Here is a 13,216-nt window from a genome sequence, read left to right as displayed (position 1 = left end):
AACTGCATCTAGTATACAGTATATTAAATAGTGCAATATGTTCAAAATATTTTCTTCTGTGTTTCACAAATGATTTCGAGCAACATGAAGGTGAGTAAATGACAGAATTTTCATTTTTGAGTGAACTATCCATTTAAATTTGAAGTGTGTAAACACTACAAACATCCCTCTGTCTTCCATTGTTCAACTAACAGCCCAAAATAGGTGCATAGGGCTCAAACAAAAAAAAATAATTTACAGACTTCAGCTTTAATTGTCATATGCTGAGATGAATTGAAAACTCTTTTGGCTTAATGGCTAAACACTAATTCTTCAACATTCTCCAGAGGATTATGGTTTTTAAAAAGATTCTGTGCGCAGGCTATAACTAGTGTTTAAGGTAAAAAGGTCAAGAGCGTTAAAAAAAAAAATAAAAAAAAAAAATAATAATATATATATATATATATATATATATATTAATATAGAACATGGATGAAATAAGTGTGCTCTGTTTTGTGGTCTGTTAATTATATATCTCAATGTGAAGAGTTTTCTTTCTACCAAGTGGTTCACATAGATTTCCAGTCATTATCGCAATCACAGCACTAAAGCCTGGTCTCTGGCAGTTTCTCATTGACGTAATCAACCGAACACATTCAAAGTCAATATTTTCAAAGAGGCTGTTGTCTGTTCCAAAGAACATAAAATGGCGGGATTTTGCGAATTCCTCATAGCTATCCATGTTGTTTTCAGGGAACTGAAATCCAGCATGGAAATTGACCTTTACATCTGACACAGCACAGATACTGTCTTTCCATGTGTCAGAAGCGAAATGATATTCGTCCTGATGGCTCAAGGAGAAGGTCAAAGGGTCATTTGGCAGCAGATTCAGTCTTCAGAGTCTGAATTCCTTCACTCTGACTGTATGGCTGAGTCTTGAGAAGCTGCAGAGCTGATGAGACTTTCTTCTCATCTTATGAACAACAGTTGGCTCATACTCGCGTCAAGAGGAAATGACTTTTTCTAGCCACTCTTCATTTCAAGTGGGGGGTGGGGGTGGGGGGGGTGCATAAGTTCAGTATTGTTCACACTGCTGTGTGTTTGAGTTACATAAATAGTATTGTTGAGATCATTATGCTGCTGCAGTACATCTGTATCATTTTCCAACTATGGATCCTGTTTCTGTGTTGTCACACTGAGTGCATTTGCATGTATAAAAGAAAGCTGATAGCCATAAGAAAGGCATTTACATGAGACTTTGAAATCATTGTATTTTTATCTCCAGTTATGATGTCAAAACTTAGACTTTGAATAAGCTGACAGAAAGTGTGTTTACATGCAAAGCAAGATCAGGGTATTGTGAAAACCTATGCTGATCAGGTTTATGGACAGGGTTAGTTAGTTAGGTTAGTAGTACAATATTGTATAATATTATTTATGTGTTATTAATAAATAATAATTATAGAAAAGGATTAAGTAGTTAAAGTATTTGTGGCTGAAAAACCTCCATTTCCAGCTCTGAAAGTCCCTGATTTTTTCTGGAGCAGGATTGTGGAAATCACACAGTGGCATGTTTCCTCATAGCGTTTATGATTTCAGTAAGTGTGTGGATTATAATCAATCCTTGCTTTACCTGAATTTTCTGAAACCGAACTGTCGGCTATATTTGTTAAGACTAGAATTAAAGACTTAAGTAGTTCTCTTATCTACGTTGCCGTTTCCATTGTGTTCTGGCCTGCGGTTTTACATTATTTTTTACTCCTCCCTTTTTCTTTGCCTCATGCGCTACTGTACTGCCTTTGAAGTCTTTTGAAGATATTAATCCTTCTTTCATGCTTGATTCAAAATCCTCACTGATTAGTTTCATGAAAGAATTTCAAACAACCAAGGAATTTATTTTTCATCCATTCTGGGTGTTTTTTGGAGGGGGAAATTAATAGGAAATGATCTTGTAATTCTTTTCATCTGACTGCGATTCAGAGGTGGACGGTAAATGCGAACAGATTTCATCCATCCAAAAGGTCTGTTTGCACTTATTCTAGAAAACTGTGAAAGTTGAGCTGCTTCCTACATGTCACATAATATGTGTAGAAAAAAAGAGATGTGGCTGTTGAGATCCGTATACGTGACGCAAAGCAATTTGCCTTTGATAGAGATACAGTATGTTCCTATCCAGTTACTTTTTTCACACACCTCCAAAGACATCTGATGACTGGAGCTAATAGATGGGTCTGATACAAAACCTGCTAAATGTGTGGTATAGTTCCCTAAAAATGAAAATTTCAAACAGGTTTCTTTTTTTCTTCTTCTGCATAACACAAAATAAGAAATTTGGAAGATTTTTTTTGTCCATACAGTATAAATCAATGGGATCCAAAACTTTAAAATAAAGGTGCCATAGAATAATAACCATTCTGGGTTCCCCAAAGAACCTTTCAGTGAACTTTTTTTACTCCATAAAGAACCATTTGTACAATGCAATGGTTCCATGGATATTAATAGGATTTTTTTGTGGAACCATCAATGCCAATAAAGGACCTTTATTTTTAAGAGTGTATTGGCTTTCATTGTGTGGACAAAAAAATACCAAAACACCTTTTTCAAATGTTTTGCAGAAAAAAAGAAAGAAAGTCATACAGGTATAAATTACATGAGAGTGTGTTTTGGTTTGCTTTCTTGGTCGGGCTGGTCCATTGGCTTTGGAGCTCTTCTACTTTGGATTGTTGTTTTATATGTCATTCCGATATGGATGGTTCTTAGCCAGAATAAGCTTTTATTGCCAGGTGCACACTGCACAATTTTAGTCCAGATTTTCACTCATTTTGTGGAAATCGCCAACAAATGCCTGAAATCAGAGGCAAATCGGTGCTTGTTCACGTGAGTGTCAATCGCGTAGTGTGTATGATCAAAGATGAGATCTGAGAGAAGCGCTGATGCATCGCCAATGCCTGTGAGATATTCAAGGAGTTCAAGAGGGGAGAGGAGTCATAGACCTGCAACAGAACATCAGCAAGCATGACTTCTGCAAGCAACCATACTCTCCTTCATATTCTTCTTTTTTGCTGCAAATCAGCTTACAGGCAATTTGGATCACAAGCTTTTTGCGTGCATCATTTTAACAAGAAGAAATCCAGTCTTGCGCGAGAACTCTTGTCTATTGCGTGATCTTATGTTATTACCTGTATCAATTCTGCGATTATTCCTATTGAAATGTTGTATAATGTGTCAACATTACCCTGTCGCCGATCCGTCGTGTGCACACAACAGCAACTACATACATGTAGAGTGAGAAGAACAGCTATCTGGCGACTTTGAAAATCGTGCAGTGTTTACTCGGCATTCGATTTTATAAAAAAAAAAACAGCTACGGAGTAATATCGTAAAAAAAAAAAAAAACTCTACACAATTTTCTTGTGGTCACTTCAGTTTTGTCATATTAGTCAGCACAAGTTTTTATACCACTGTCTGTTTTCATGCTTATTAAAACTATGCAGATCACTCAATAGCTTCTTTTTCCCTGTTGTTTTTTGTTGAAAACAGCAGAAAAACAAGAGTCCTGCTTCCCATGCCAACATCAACAAGAAACAATACTGTTTGGAATGCCACGGGCTGCAAACCTCAAAATTACATTTACACAGTTACACATGGTCTGAAGACTTTTACTTGATTGTCTGTCTGCAAACATGACAAATTCCTATCACATATTCCCTAAAATCCTTTTCATGCAGCGAGCAACATCATCAACCATTGAGGGAGTTTTATAGATTGTGATGGGCTTTGATTTTGACATCATTATGCATCACTACATACGACTTTGTGCAGTTGTGAGAATCTATCACTCCGTCTCCACCAGTGAAAGGCAAGACCTTTGTATAACACCCTGAAGGAAAAACATTGAGGAACTGAGTTGGATATTCCGCAGTACAATCCAGAAGTTATTTTTATTAGTGGTGCGTGCCAAGACGAGCATCATTATTATTTCTGATGAATAATAGTTGTTGTTGCATTTTATGGATTTCTTTTAATTGACAAAATATTTTCTATCTCCATTCCTTTTGCCTTGAAATGCAGTGTTCTAGAGAGTGTTGCAATTCAGTCTTCAGATGGAAAAACACATGTTTATGAGTCTTTGATTGGCCCCAAAATGTAAACAAACGTGTGTTGCTGGGCAGCTTCATCACTGTGCAAATGAGCCTTGACGAATCTGGACATTGCAAAATGTCATAGAACTAACAAGGGCTGACTTGCATTGGAATGTTTCGGTTAATGTGCATTTGTTAAAGAAACCTCATTATAAATATGTTTCATTTTTGGAATTACCTCAGGATGTAGCAAAGACTTTGGAAATCCTGTGCAAGTACCTCTCTGAATCTGTGAATCTGTGTGTCATGTCACTCAATATTGTATGAGTTGCATTTATACAACAGTTCTGTTTTTCTTTGTTTTATACTGCTAATAGTGATGTTCAGGTGATGTCTGCCACGCGGTCTATCTACGGCAACGGCGCTAGATTTGTGACTGATGGTGTCACGTGTGAAATTCCAGTGATTGCTGTTGTCTCTTCGTGTTGTTTTAGTCTTCAGCTTGCTATTTTAAGAGGTTAGCATATGCGCTCTGTACAATCCTTCATCAACAAACACAAATCACAGGGTTTCAACTAGTTGAGTCACATTTAACTTAACCATATGCAGACTCAAAGGTCCTGCTGGGAAGAATTAAATTTCTACGCTTCAAACAGTGAGACGGATTAAGTATAGAAGTTTTAAACCTTAGTCACTAGCTATTAGCTAATTTGGCTGCTCTGTGCTATGAGATTCCAATGGGGTTTTATAATGGATTTTTTTAATTGATGAGTAAAATAAGGTCTGTGGTAAACATATGTTGACAATTAATACTTGCCAATTGTTCTACAAAATAAATTACACACACCAATATCGAAAACATGAGGGGCTGTTATGTTTATTTAAAAAAACATGTTTCTAATAAGGAACTAGATAAGAACGGGATGTGAGTGTGTGTGTGTACTTTATGTTCTAGAACAAAACATCAAACTATTGCCAAGTTATGTTTATGACAGACCTTATTTTACTCGTACAGTTAAAAAAAAAACATGATAAAAACTTATAGGAAAATCTCGAGGGAACCAGCGGCGAATTAGCCAAGTCAATTCACCTTTATTTATATCGAGATTTATACAATATCAGTTGTTTCAAATCAGCTTTACAGTGATAATAGGAAAATGATGCATTTTGTCTGTTGTTCAGCTGAGGTCAGTTCAGTGTTGATTCAGTTCCGTTGTTATTAAATTAGTTTGTTTCATATATAAAGCAGCTCTGCAAAAAATGTTCTCATACAACAGCGTTAGTACAGTCAGATCAATAATATTGTTGAGTATTAAGTCTCTCCAACTAAGAAAACCAGAGGCCACATTGGCAAGATACCCAAACTCCATCAGGTGACACAATGGAGAAAAAAAAACCTTGGGAGAAACCATGATCAATCGGGGGGCCAGTCCTCCTTTGGCTAACGAATGAACAAACACGAGTATCGTCTGAGTATCATCAGCATATGTTTATTATTGATACTTGTTTGCACCACTCCATAATGATGCATTGCTTGTCCTCTGATACAATATTCCTTTTTGGTTGATCACCAAGACCTTGTATTTTTATTATTATTCAATTTCTAGGATCTAATGGACACTTTTCACAATCCAATCAAATGCAAATGGATAAAACCTCTCTATTTTTTTCTACTTGAATATTGTGTTCCACTCAACATTCATATTACTCTAATATTAGGATCATTGCACATTTAATGGCTTTTCAAGGGATCATTCATTACAAAATTTTTTTTCATAACATTCAGAATTTCAATCCTTTCCTCTACTGCATGGTATGTCCTATTCAGAAGAATTGTAATAGAGTTGGTTTAACTACTTTTGTTGTTCTTTTTTGTGTTGCGGTGTAAATTACCATATTTCTTATATGGAAAAGAGCAGATTTGACTTTCCACAGAACATTTCATCAGAAGACAATCATGCAGGTTTTGACCAACCTGGGTGAGTAAATAATGAGAGAATATCAATTTTTTTTTTTTGGTGAACCGTCCCTTTAAGAATTGAAAATGACTTTCTTTCCATAGTAAACTAAAAGCTGAAACCTGTCAGGTTTTAGGACCTGTGGATTCCCCTTCCACAGAGGAGGCACTAAGACAGGGGACTTCTGGCTCTAACTAACACAGCAATCAATTTCTCAACAACAGGAGCTGCTTCGGACTGGATGACAAGAGCATTCTGTTTCCCCAATTCAGGATTAAGCATTGGAGCTTTAATATTGGAATATTTAAACATAAATATATAATCAAGGCATCATCTGATTAACTTTCTGAAGCGATAGAGAGTGAAGAAGAGGAGCAGAGAGGTAGGACAGTTTGACACATGCATGCATATAATACTTTAGAAGTGAAGTTGTGTCCATAAATTGTGAAGTCTTTGTGCCCATAAAAATAACAAAACAAATATTGATTTTAAGTTTAACCTTAGTCCACTTTTAAGCTTTAGACTTTTTTAAGCTTTAAGCTTTAGACTAAACTCTGACCTGGACTGATTAATTTAACATTCTTGTGCATAATCTTATCTTGTTTTTATCTAAACTATTCTTCTCTGTACTTTATACAGAAAAAGTCTAATTTTTAAAAGCCAAAGTGTATGCATGTAATTGTATGTTAGAGAGTTTATGACAATACCTATAGGATTAGCTTAGTTCACAGTCTTCAGGGGTAACCAACAATCCCATTTGTCCTTTCTTTGGGGGGCTTAACGGGTCTCCCTCCCTTTAAACTTCAGGATCATCAGGTTACCATTGCGATACGGGCCATAGCAGCGCTTTCAGCTGCAGCACACATGCACAAAACCTCTACTCACACATGACTCATATTACCTCAGTCATACACTGGTGAGGTTGTAGCATCAGGTCAGACATACCTTCCATATTTTTCATATCATGGAAGCCTTCACAAACTGTCAGCGCTTCTTTTTTTTTTTAATGATTTTTTTCCTGTGTTGTAAGGCAGCCATCTCAGTTACCTACATCACTCATTACTGATTCATGAGAACCAGTCATTACAAGACATAATATGTGCAGTACAGTATACACATGGAAGCCATGAAAGACAGCCTTTGACATCAGCATTCTTGTGAAGCAAACTTTAACTTTTTGTAAGGACAGTGCAACTTATAAATGATCAAGTGTTTAATACTTCTATTTTGAAGATGTTTTTAAAGGAATGGTGTACACCAAAAATAAAGTTGCTGCCTTAAATTTGTAAGTACATTCAACATGGATGTTTAAGTCAATTCAACTTAAATTACATTAAACTGACTTTAAAAATGAGTATAATGCCGTTCTCTTGCATTTCTTCAGATAATGATGTGCTCAGAAATAATCACTGCCATTGGGACAAACACTTTTTTATACGTATTTTGAATCTGTGCCAAGATGGGAGTATTTCAAAAACAGAGTGAAGAGTGTGTATGGTCTTTAAAAATTGCAAAAAAAGCAATTGACGTCCCGTCCCGTCCCCCCCCCCCCCCCCCAACTCTAAGATGTAAACCAACAGATAAGACTATCGATATACTCAAAGTATGAGGAGCTGTTCATTTCCTTCTGATAGGAAACTAATGAAATACTATCAGCATACTTTATGAGGGAAAGATTATCATCATCACACTGTAATTCATTAATGAGAACAGTATTGGAGACAGTACACAGTATTTAAAACCAAGCCGTCAGACATGATATTACTGATAAAGCTGAGGTCGATCTTTTAAAAAATCCTTAATCCATGAAATCATCCAGCTAATACCTAAATCATAAAGGCGCTTTAAAAGAAGATGAGTTTGGACATTATTGAAAGCAGATGAGAAATCCATGAAGAGAATTCAATTGTAAAAACTGAAAATCTGTCTTTATTTATTAACCCTCACATTATTCCAATCTCTTAATAACTTTTCTATCTTCCGTGGAATGCAAAAGTAACTTTTTAATGTGTTTGTAATGAATGGGAACTGAAGCACGGTGGCAGAGAGAGCTCAAAGATGTTTTCTTAATTTGCTGGTGGTTTTTTTTCTTCTGTTTGGATGTGTTTTGTACAGTTGCAGCGTGTTGAGCTCTCTCGGCCACCGTACTGGGGTTTTCTAGCTTCAAGAAGAAAAAGGACCATAAAAGAATCACAAAAATTTCAGCCATTATTGACTTGAATTTTTTTTTCATTCTCACTGAAAGCTATCATATGACTATCATTGCACACGAGTCATGCAAAGTGTGACCACTTTATGCTTAACTTTACTTAATGTAGGCTACTTAATTTTTTTTTTTGTGGTAATTTAGGAGCTTGACAGCCCCTGTCCTCACTTTCATTAAAAATAGACAATAGAAAATAGTGGCCTGCATGGTTAAATATTCACCTTTTGTGTTCTGCATGGTTTGTTCCACAGGTTTGGAAATGGCATTAGAGTAATTATCATTTTTGTGTAAACTGTCCCTCTCTAAGCTAACTTGCATTTCATGCTGTTTAACCAGATGTTTATTCGGGTCAATTGCCACATAGCAAGCCAGGTTCATGGACTCTGATGTTCTCCAGACACCTGACATACTTTTAGCTTCATACTTTGAACACAACAGGTTGTCTTCTGCCCTTTAATGAAGATCCAATTTCTTGTGCCATTTCTCTTTTTAGAAAGGACAGTGTTTGGGTAGGAGAAGCTGGTCCTCTCAAAGCCAAGTGATCTGTACTATTGGCTTATATTCAAGGCTTTTTAAGGCTACTAAGCCACGTACACACAAGTTTTGGGAGTGAGAATAACTGAAAAGTAAATTGTTCTGTGTGTGTACAAAATACATGTGTTACATCTTGCATTTGAGATGGCTGAAGTAGTGATAACCATTGAAACAGTTTGGCATCTCAAGGTTGTAAACAAGAACATGGATGTCATCTAAAATGTTTGGTGTGAGGTATTTTGAAGCAACACTAGCTGAATAACAGATACTACCGTTAAAAGAAATGAATACGTTTATTTAACGAGAAAGCGTTAAATTGATCAAAAGTGACAGCAAAGACTTTGTCAAATAGATGATGTTCTTCTGAACTTTCTATTCATCAAAGGCCCTGTTTACACCTGCTATTAAGATGCGTTTTGGTTGATCGGATCTGGATGAGGGAGACATATTTCCGTTCACACCTGGTGTTTTAATCCGTCTCTTTTGTCCACTTTCAACCACTTTTGTCCTGATTTATTTAAAGGGAGGGTCTGTGTTTAGTCTTCAAACCAAACTTGGGTCTTCAGACAACAATGTTTAAATCCTGTCTGGCTAGCGCGCTTCCCGTAATTTTTACGGATTAAGTCAGTAGGCGGAGAGAGTAGGTGGTCTTGGACACATTCGACCACATGAGCGTTTACACTACGAACGCGATCCGGTCTAATGCGTTTTCGACTACCTCTGGAAGTGGTCGAAAGTGGACAAGCTCAAACGTTTTAGACCTCATTTGCACCTGTATTTAGCGTCGTCCACTTATGATCCGACGACCAAAATACCATCTCAATACCAGGTGCAAACAGGGCCAAAGAATCCTGAAAAAATGTATCACAGTCTCCACAAAGAAATTAAGCAGCACAACTGTTTTCAACATTGATAAGAAATGTTTCTTAAGCACCAAATTACCATATTAGAAGGATTTCTGAAGGAACATGTGACACTGACTGAAGACATAAAAATTCAGCTTTGCAATCACAGTAACCAGTTATATTTTAAGTTGTAATAATATTTCACAATATTACTGTTTTTACTGTAAATCCAACCCTGGTGAGCATAAGAGACTTCTTTTAAAAACATCAAATCTTAACGATCACAAACTTTTGAATGGGATTCTTCAATTTTTGTCAAACTGGTTTTTAACATAAATTTGAATAAGCCAAGATATACATGTGATTATTTTTTTTATAGCATTGCACCACAGACAAGCTGTCACAAAGACGGTGGTGTTACTTTTCACTTTTCACATAAAATGAGTTTTTCAGTTTTGTAAATATAGCCGAACTCTGTGTTGTACAGAAAGAGATTGAATACTCAGAGAGGAGTGACAACCGTAATTAGCTGCAGTATCTATGTGGACATTGTAAAATCAAAAGCTGCTTCCCAACTTCTGTCCGTATGCTTTGAAATGTTTACCGGGAACCGTCAGGTACTTTAAAATTGGCTGTAACTTTCAGATTTCAACATCTGCCAACACGTTCTTGCAACAGGAAAAAATGTCCATTTGGCCTGAAATTCAAGAACTGAACAAAAGGGAAAACTTGACTTGCTGTCTTGCCGTAGACCCTCACAAGTCACCATTCTCTTTGGGATTTAAGTCCACCTGCCCTCTTTCCCACAAGCGTCTGGGGCTTTTCAGAGGGGTTTATGGTGTCAGCCTTGAGGGGGTTATTGGTGGTGACCCTGGGGCTTCCTCCTTTGAGCCAGGGATTACCTGAAGAATAACAAGAGAAATGGGGCGAAAAAATCTGCAGCACTGTGAAAGCAAATACCCCGAGATCGAGAGGTGAAGGGGAACTGAGAGGTGATAATCAGAGCTCAGACTAAATAGAAATTAACAGCTGGATTTGCAGTCAAAATGGTTTCAAGAGGTGTTTGAAACAAGGACTGAAGGGGCACAGAAAGGGAAAAAAAAACCTTTGTTTACCGTATAATAAATTTCAAGCATGTGCTAAATGGGATTCATGTGTGTTCTTATGAGTTATCAGCATGGTGGAGTGGAACAGGCAAGGGTAATTTCTGTCTTTCATCCCTTTGAAGAACAGCGCCTGAGCTTTAAAGTGTCTTAACACGTGGTTTCAATTCAAAGGCACTCCAATAAATATCACTCTAAATGTATGCCGTCAGTCCCCATACAGTTCTAAATCGGATTTTTTATGTAAACTATCCAGCATATTTACCATTTCTCCCCCAAATAGTTTCCAGAGATACAGGTGTTCGCCCGTGAAATATTCTCTGACACATCCTTTTATGCCGTGCTCTGTAAACTATTGGAACATGTCGGAGGCCTTTTCCTCAGGCCTGGATCACCGCCAGCCTCGTTCGCTCTTTTCAACCTGGCTTCAGGGAGCTGTGTGTTTAAGGACTTGAACTTCTAATTCCCCTGCAGTTTAGCTTTCAAACCTGATATAACAAGCTCTTATGCAGTTGCTACAATTGGGTTGTCATGTCTTGCTCTGTGTTAATGATGTCAGTGGAATGCACCTGCAGGGAAAGAATTATATCTGCAGCATTATATCTGAAGAAGACAAACAAGTCACTCCTAGTACTAGTGGACAAATTAGTAATTTTTTACTGGAAATGAAAAAAAAAAATGAATAAGTTTTTTTTTTTTTTTTTTTTTATTCAGCAAAATACATTAAATTGATCATAAGTGGCAGCAAAGATTAAAATATACAGTATATATAGTGCTGTCAAAATTGATTAATCGCGATTAATCACATCTAACAAAAGTTTGAATATATACTGTATATGTGTTTGTGTGCGTTTGTCTGTGTGTATGTATACACACACACACACATTATGTATGCATATATATTCATGTTTGTATGTATGTACTATATATATATATATATATATATATATATACACACACACATATATATGATCTATTTACAAAATGTTATGTCAGACGCGATTAATCACAATTAATCGATTCAGCACTATTTCAAATAAATTCAGTTCTTTTGTACTTTCTATTCATCAGAGAATCCTAAAAATCTATCACAGTTTCCACAAAATTCCTGTTTTCAATGTTGATAATAAGCAGCAAATCATCATATTAGAATAGATGAAGGATCATGTGACACTGAAGACTGGAGTAATGATGCTGAAAATTCAGCTTTGCCTGACATGAATATTTTAGTTTTTTTAAATAAATTTAAAAGTAGAAAACTGTTATTTTAAATAATAATAATTCACAATAATAATATTGTTAAATACTGTTTTTACTGTATTTTTAATCAGATAAATGCAGCCTTGGTGAGCAGAAGAGACTTCTTTCAAAAACATAAAAACATCTTCCCAACCCCATATTTAAAAAAAAAAAAAATTATAATCTAATTCATTAAATTCTTAACAGATAAAATCTAGTTTATTTTAAACTTGATAGACACAAACCAAAATATTAAGTATGAAGTCTCATACAAACATTACATTTTACTCTTTTTCTTCTTCTTCTCTTCTTTTTTTTTTTGTGGCTTTCACCTGCAAACAATGTAAAGCTGTCCTGAACACCTATAGCTTCACAGTATAGGGGCCAATTTTGTTTTTTATTTATAATAATGTAATATTGAAATAAACGTCAGACTGCATGCAGCTTGAGTGCATTAAATAAAGATTTCACTCAAGTTGTTAAAAGTTTTTGCACTTTTGAACCCTACTCTATTGGAGTATAAACATCTTTACAGTCACAACAAGTGTATACTGTCATGCTGGCCAGCCCTCATTTCTACTGTAAGGGTCAATTTTGCGGCGTATACAGTAATTTGATCAGACTCTTCTTCGCAAGAAGCTGTTTAATGGCTACTTAGTAAATCAGTATTTTTATGTGGTTTAACGATTATCCCAGCTCTTAACAAGATATGTTGTTTATTACAGGAAGACAGTGTTCACACTTTCTTGCACACTTCTATTATAAAGTGTTTCACGTGGGGTTTTTTTTCCGTTCATATGAACAGGTCTTTCATTTCCTGCTTCAAAGGTGCTGTAAGCCATTTTCTTGGAACGCTAAGAATAAAATGGCCCTATTATCTGAGAAATCACATTGGTCTGTGTAATGAAAAAGAGTCTGTGTGCATTATTGTGGTGCCATCGACCAATCACTGTTGGCATGACATAATTTCCTGTGCCTCCAGAGTGATTAGCCACATGGCATTCAGCCCATAAGCAAAGATGGCAGATTTTCAATCATGTAGCCTACTTCCAGGGGTGCATGCTGCAGCTGAGCCATTGAGATGAATGGGATTGCTAACAAATAGCTAGCTTTCATCCAGTTTGCTGACATGTCTGTGGACAGAGGGAACGTGGTTCAAGCAAGATGACGGAAGTTAGCAAGACAGCTGAAATCGCTTACAGCACCTTTGAAACCCTGTTTATTTTACTTGTGGAAGAATGATCTTTTCCACTGTGACAAGGATTTATTT

General features: G+C 36.2%; 1 protein-coding gene across 4 annotated transcripts in view; it reads left to right on the top strand.

Moving 5' to 3' along the window:
• The window catches only part of ngfb (nerve growth factor b (beta polypeptide)), a 49,254-nt gene that overhangs the window by 24,513 nt on the left and 11,525 nt on the right, over nucleotides 1-13,216 (top strand). Inside the window, exon 1 of one of the 4 annotated variants that reach the window (XM_084425652.1) lies at nucleotides 6,123-6,401. The exons of the other annotated variants lie outside the window; for them this stretch is intronic. The gene's annotated coding sequence lies outside the window, so the exon portion shown is untranslated. Of the gene's footprint in view, nucleotides 1-6,122; nucleotides 6,402-13,216 lie in introns of those variants that run through there. 4 annotated transcript variants of the gene reach the window in all.

The sequence above is a fragment of the Rutilus rutilus genome, assembly GCF_951802725.1.
Source record: "Rutilus rutilus genome assembly, chromosome: 12".
Taxonomy (NCBI): Eukaryota; Metazoa; Chordata; class Actinopteri; order Cypriniformes; family Leuciscidae; genus Rutilus; species Rutilus rutilus.
Note: the sequence above shows the minus strand (reverse complement) of the source record. Positions and strands in the feature narration are given on the sequence as shown.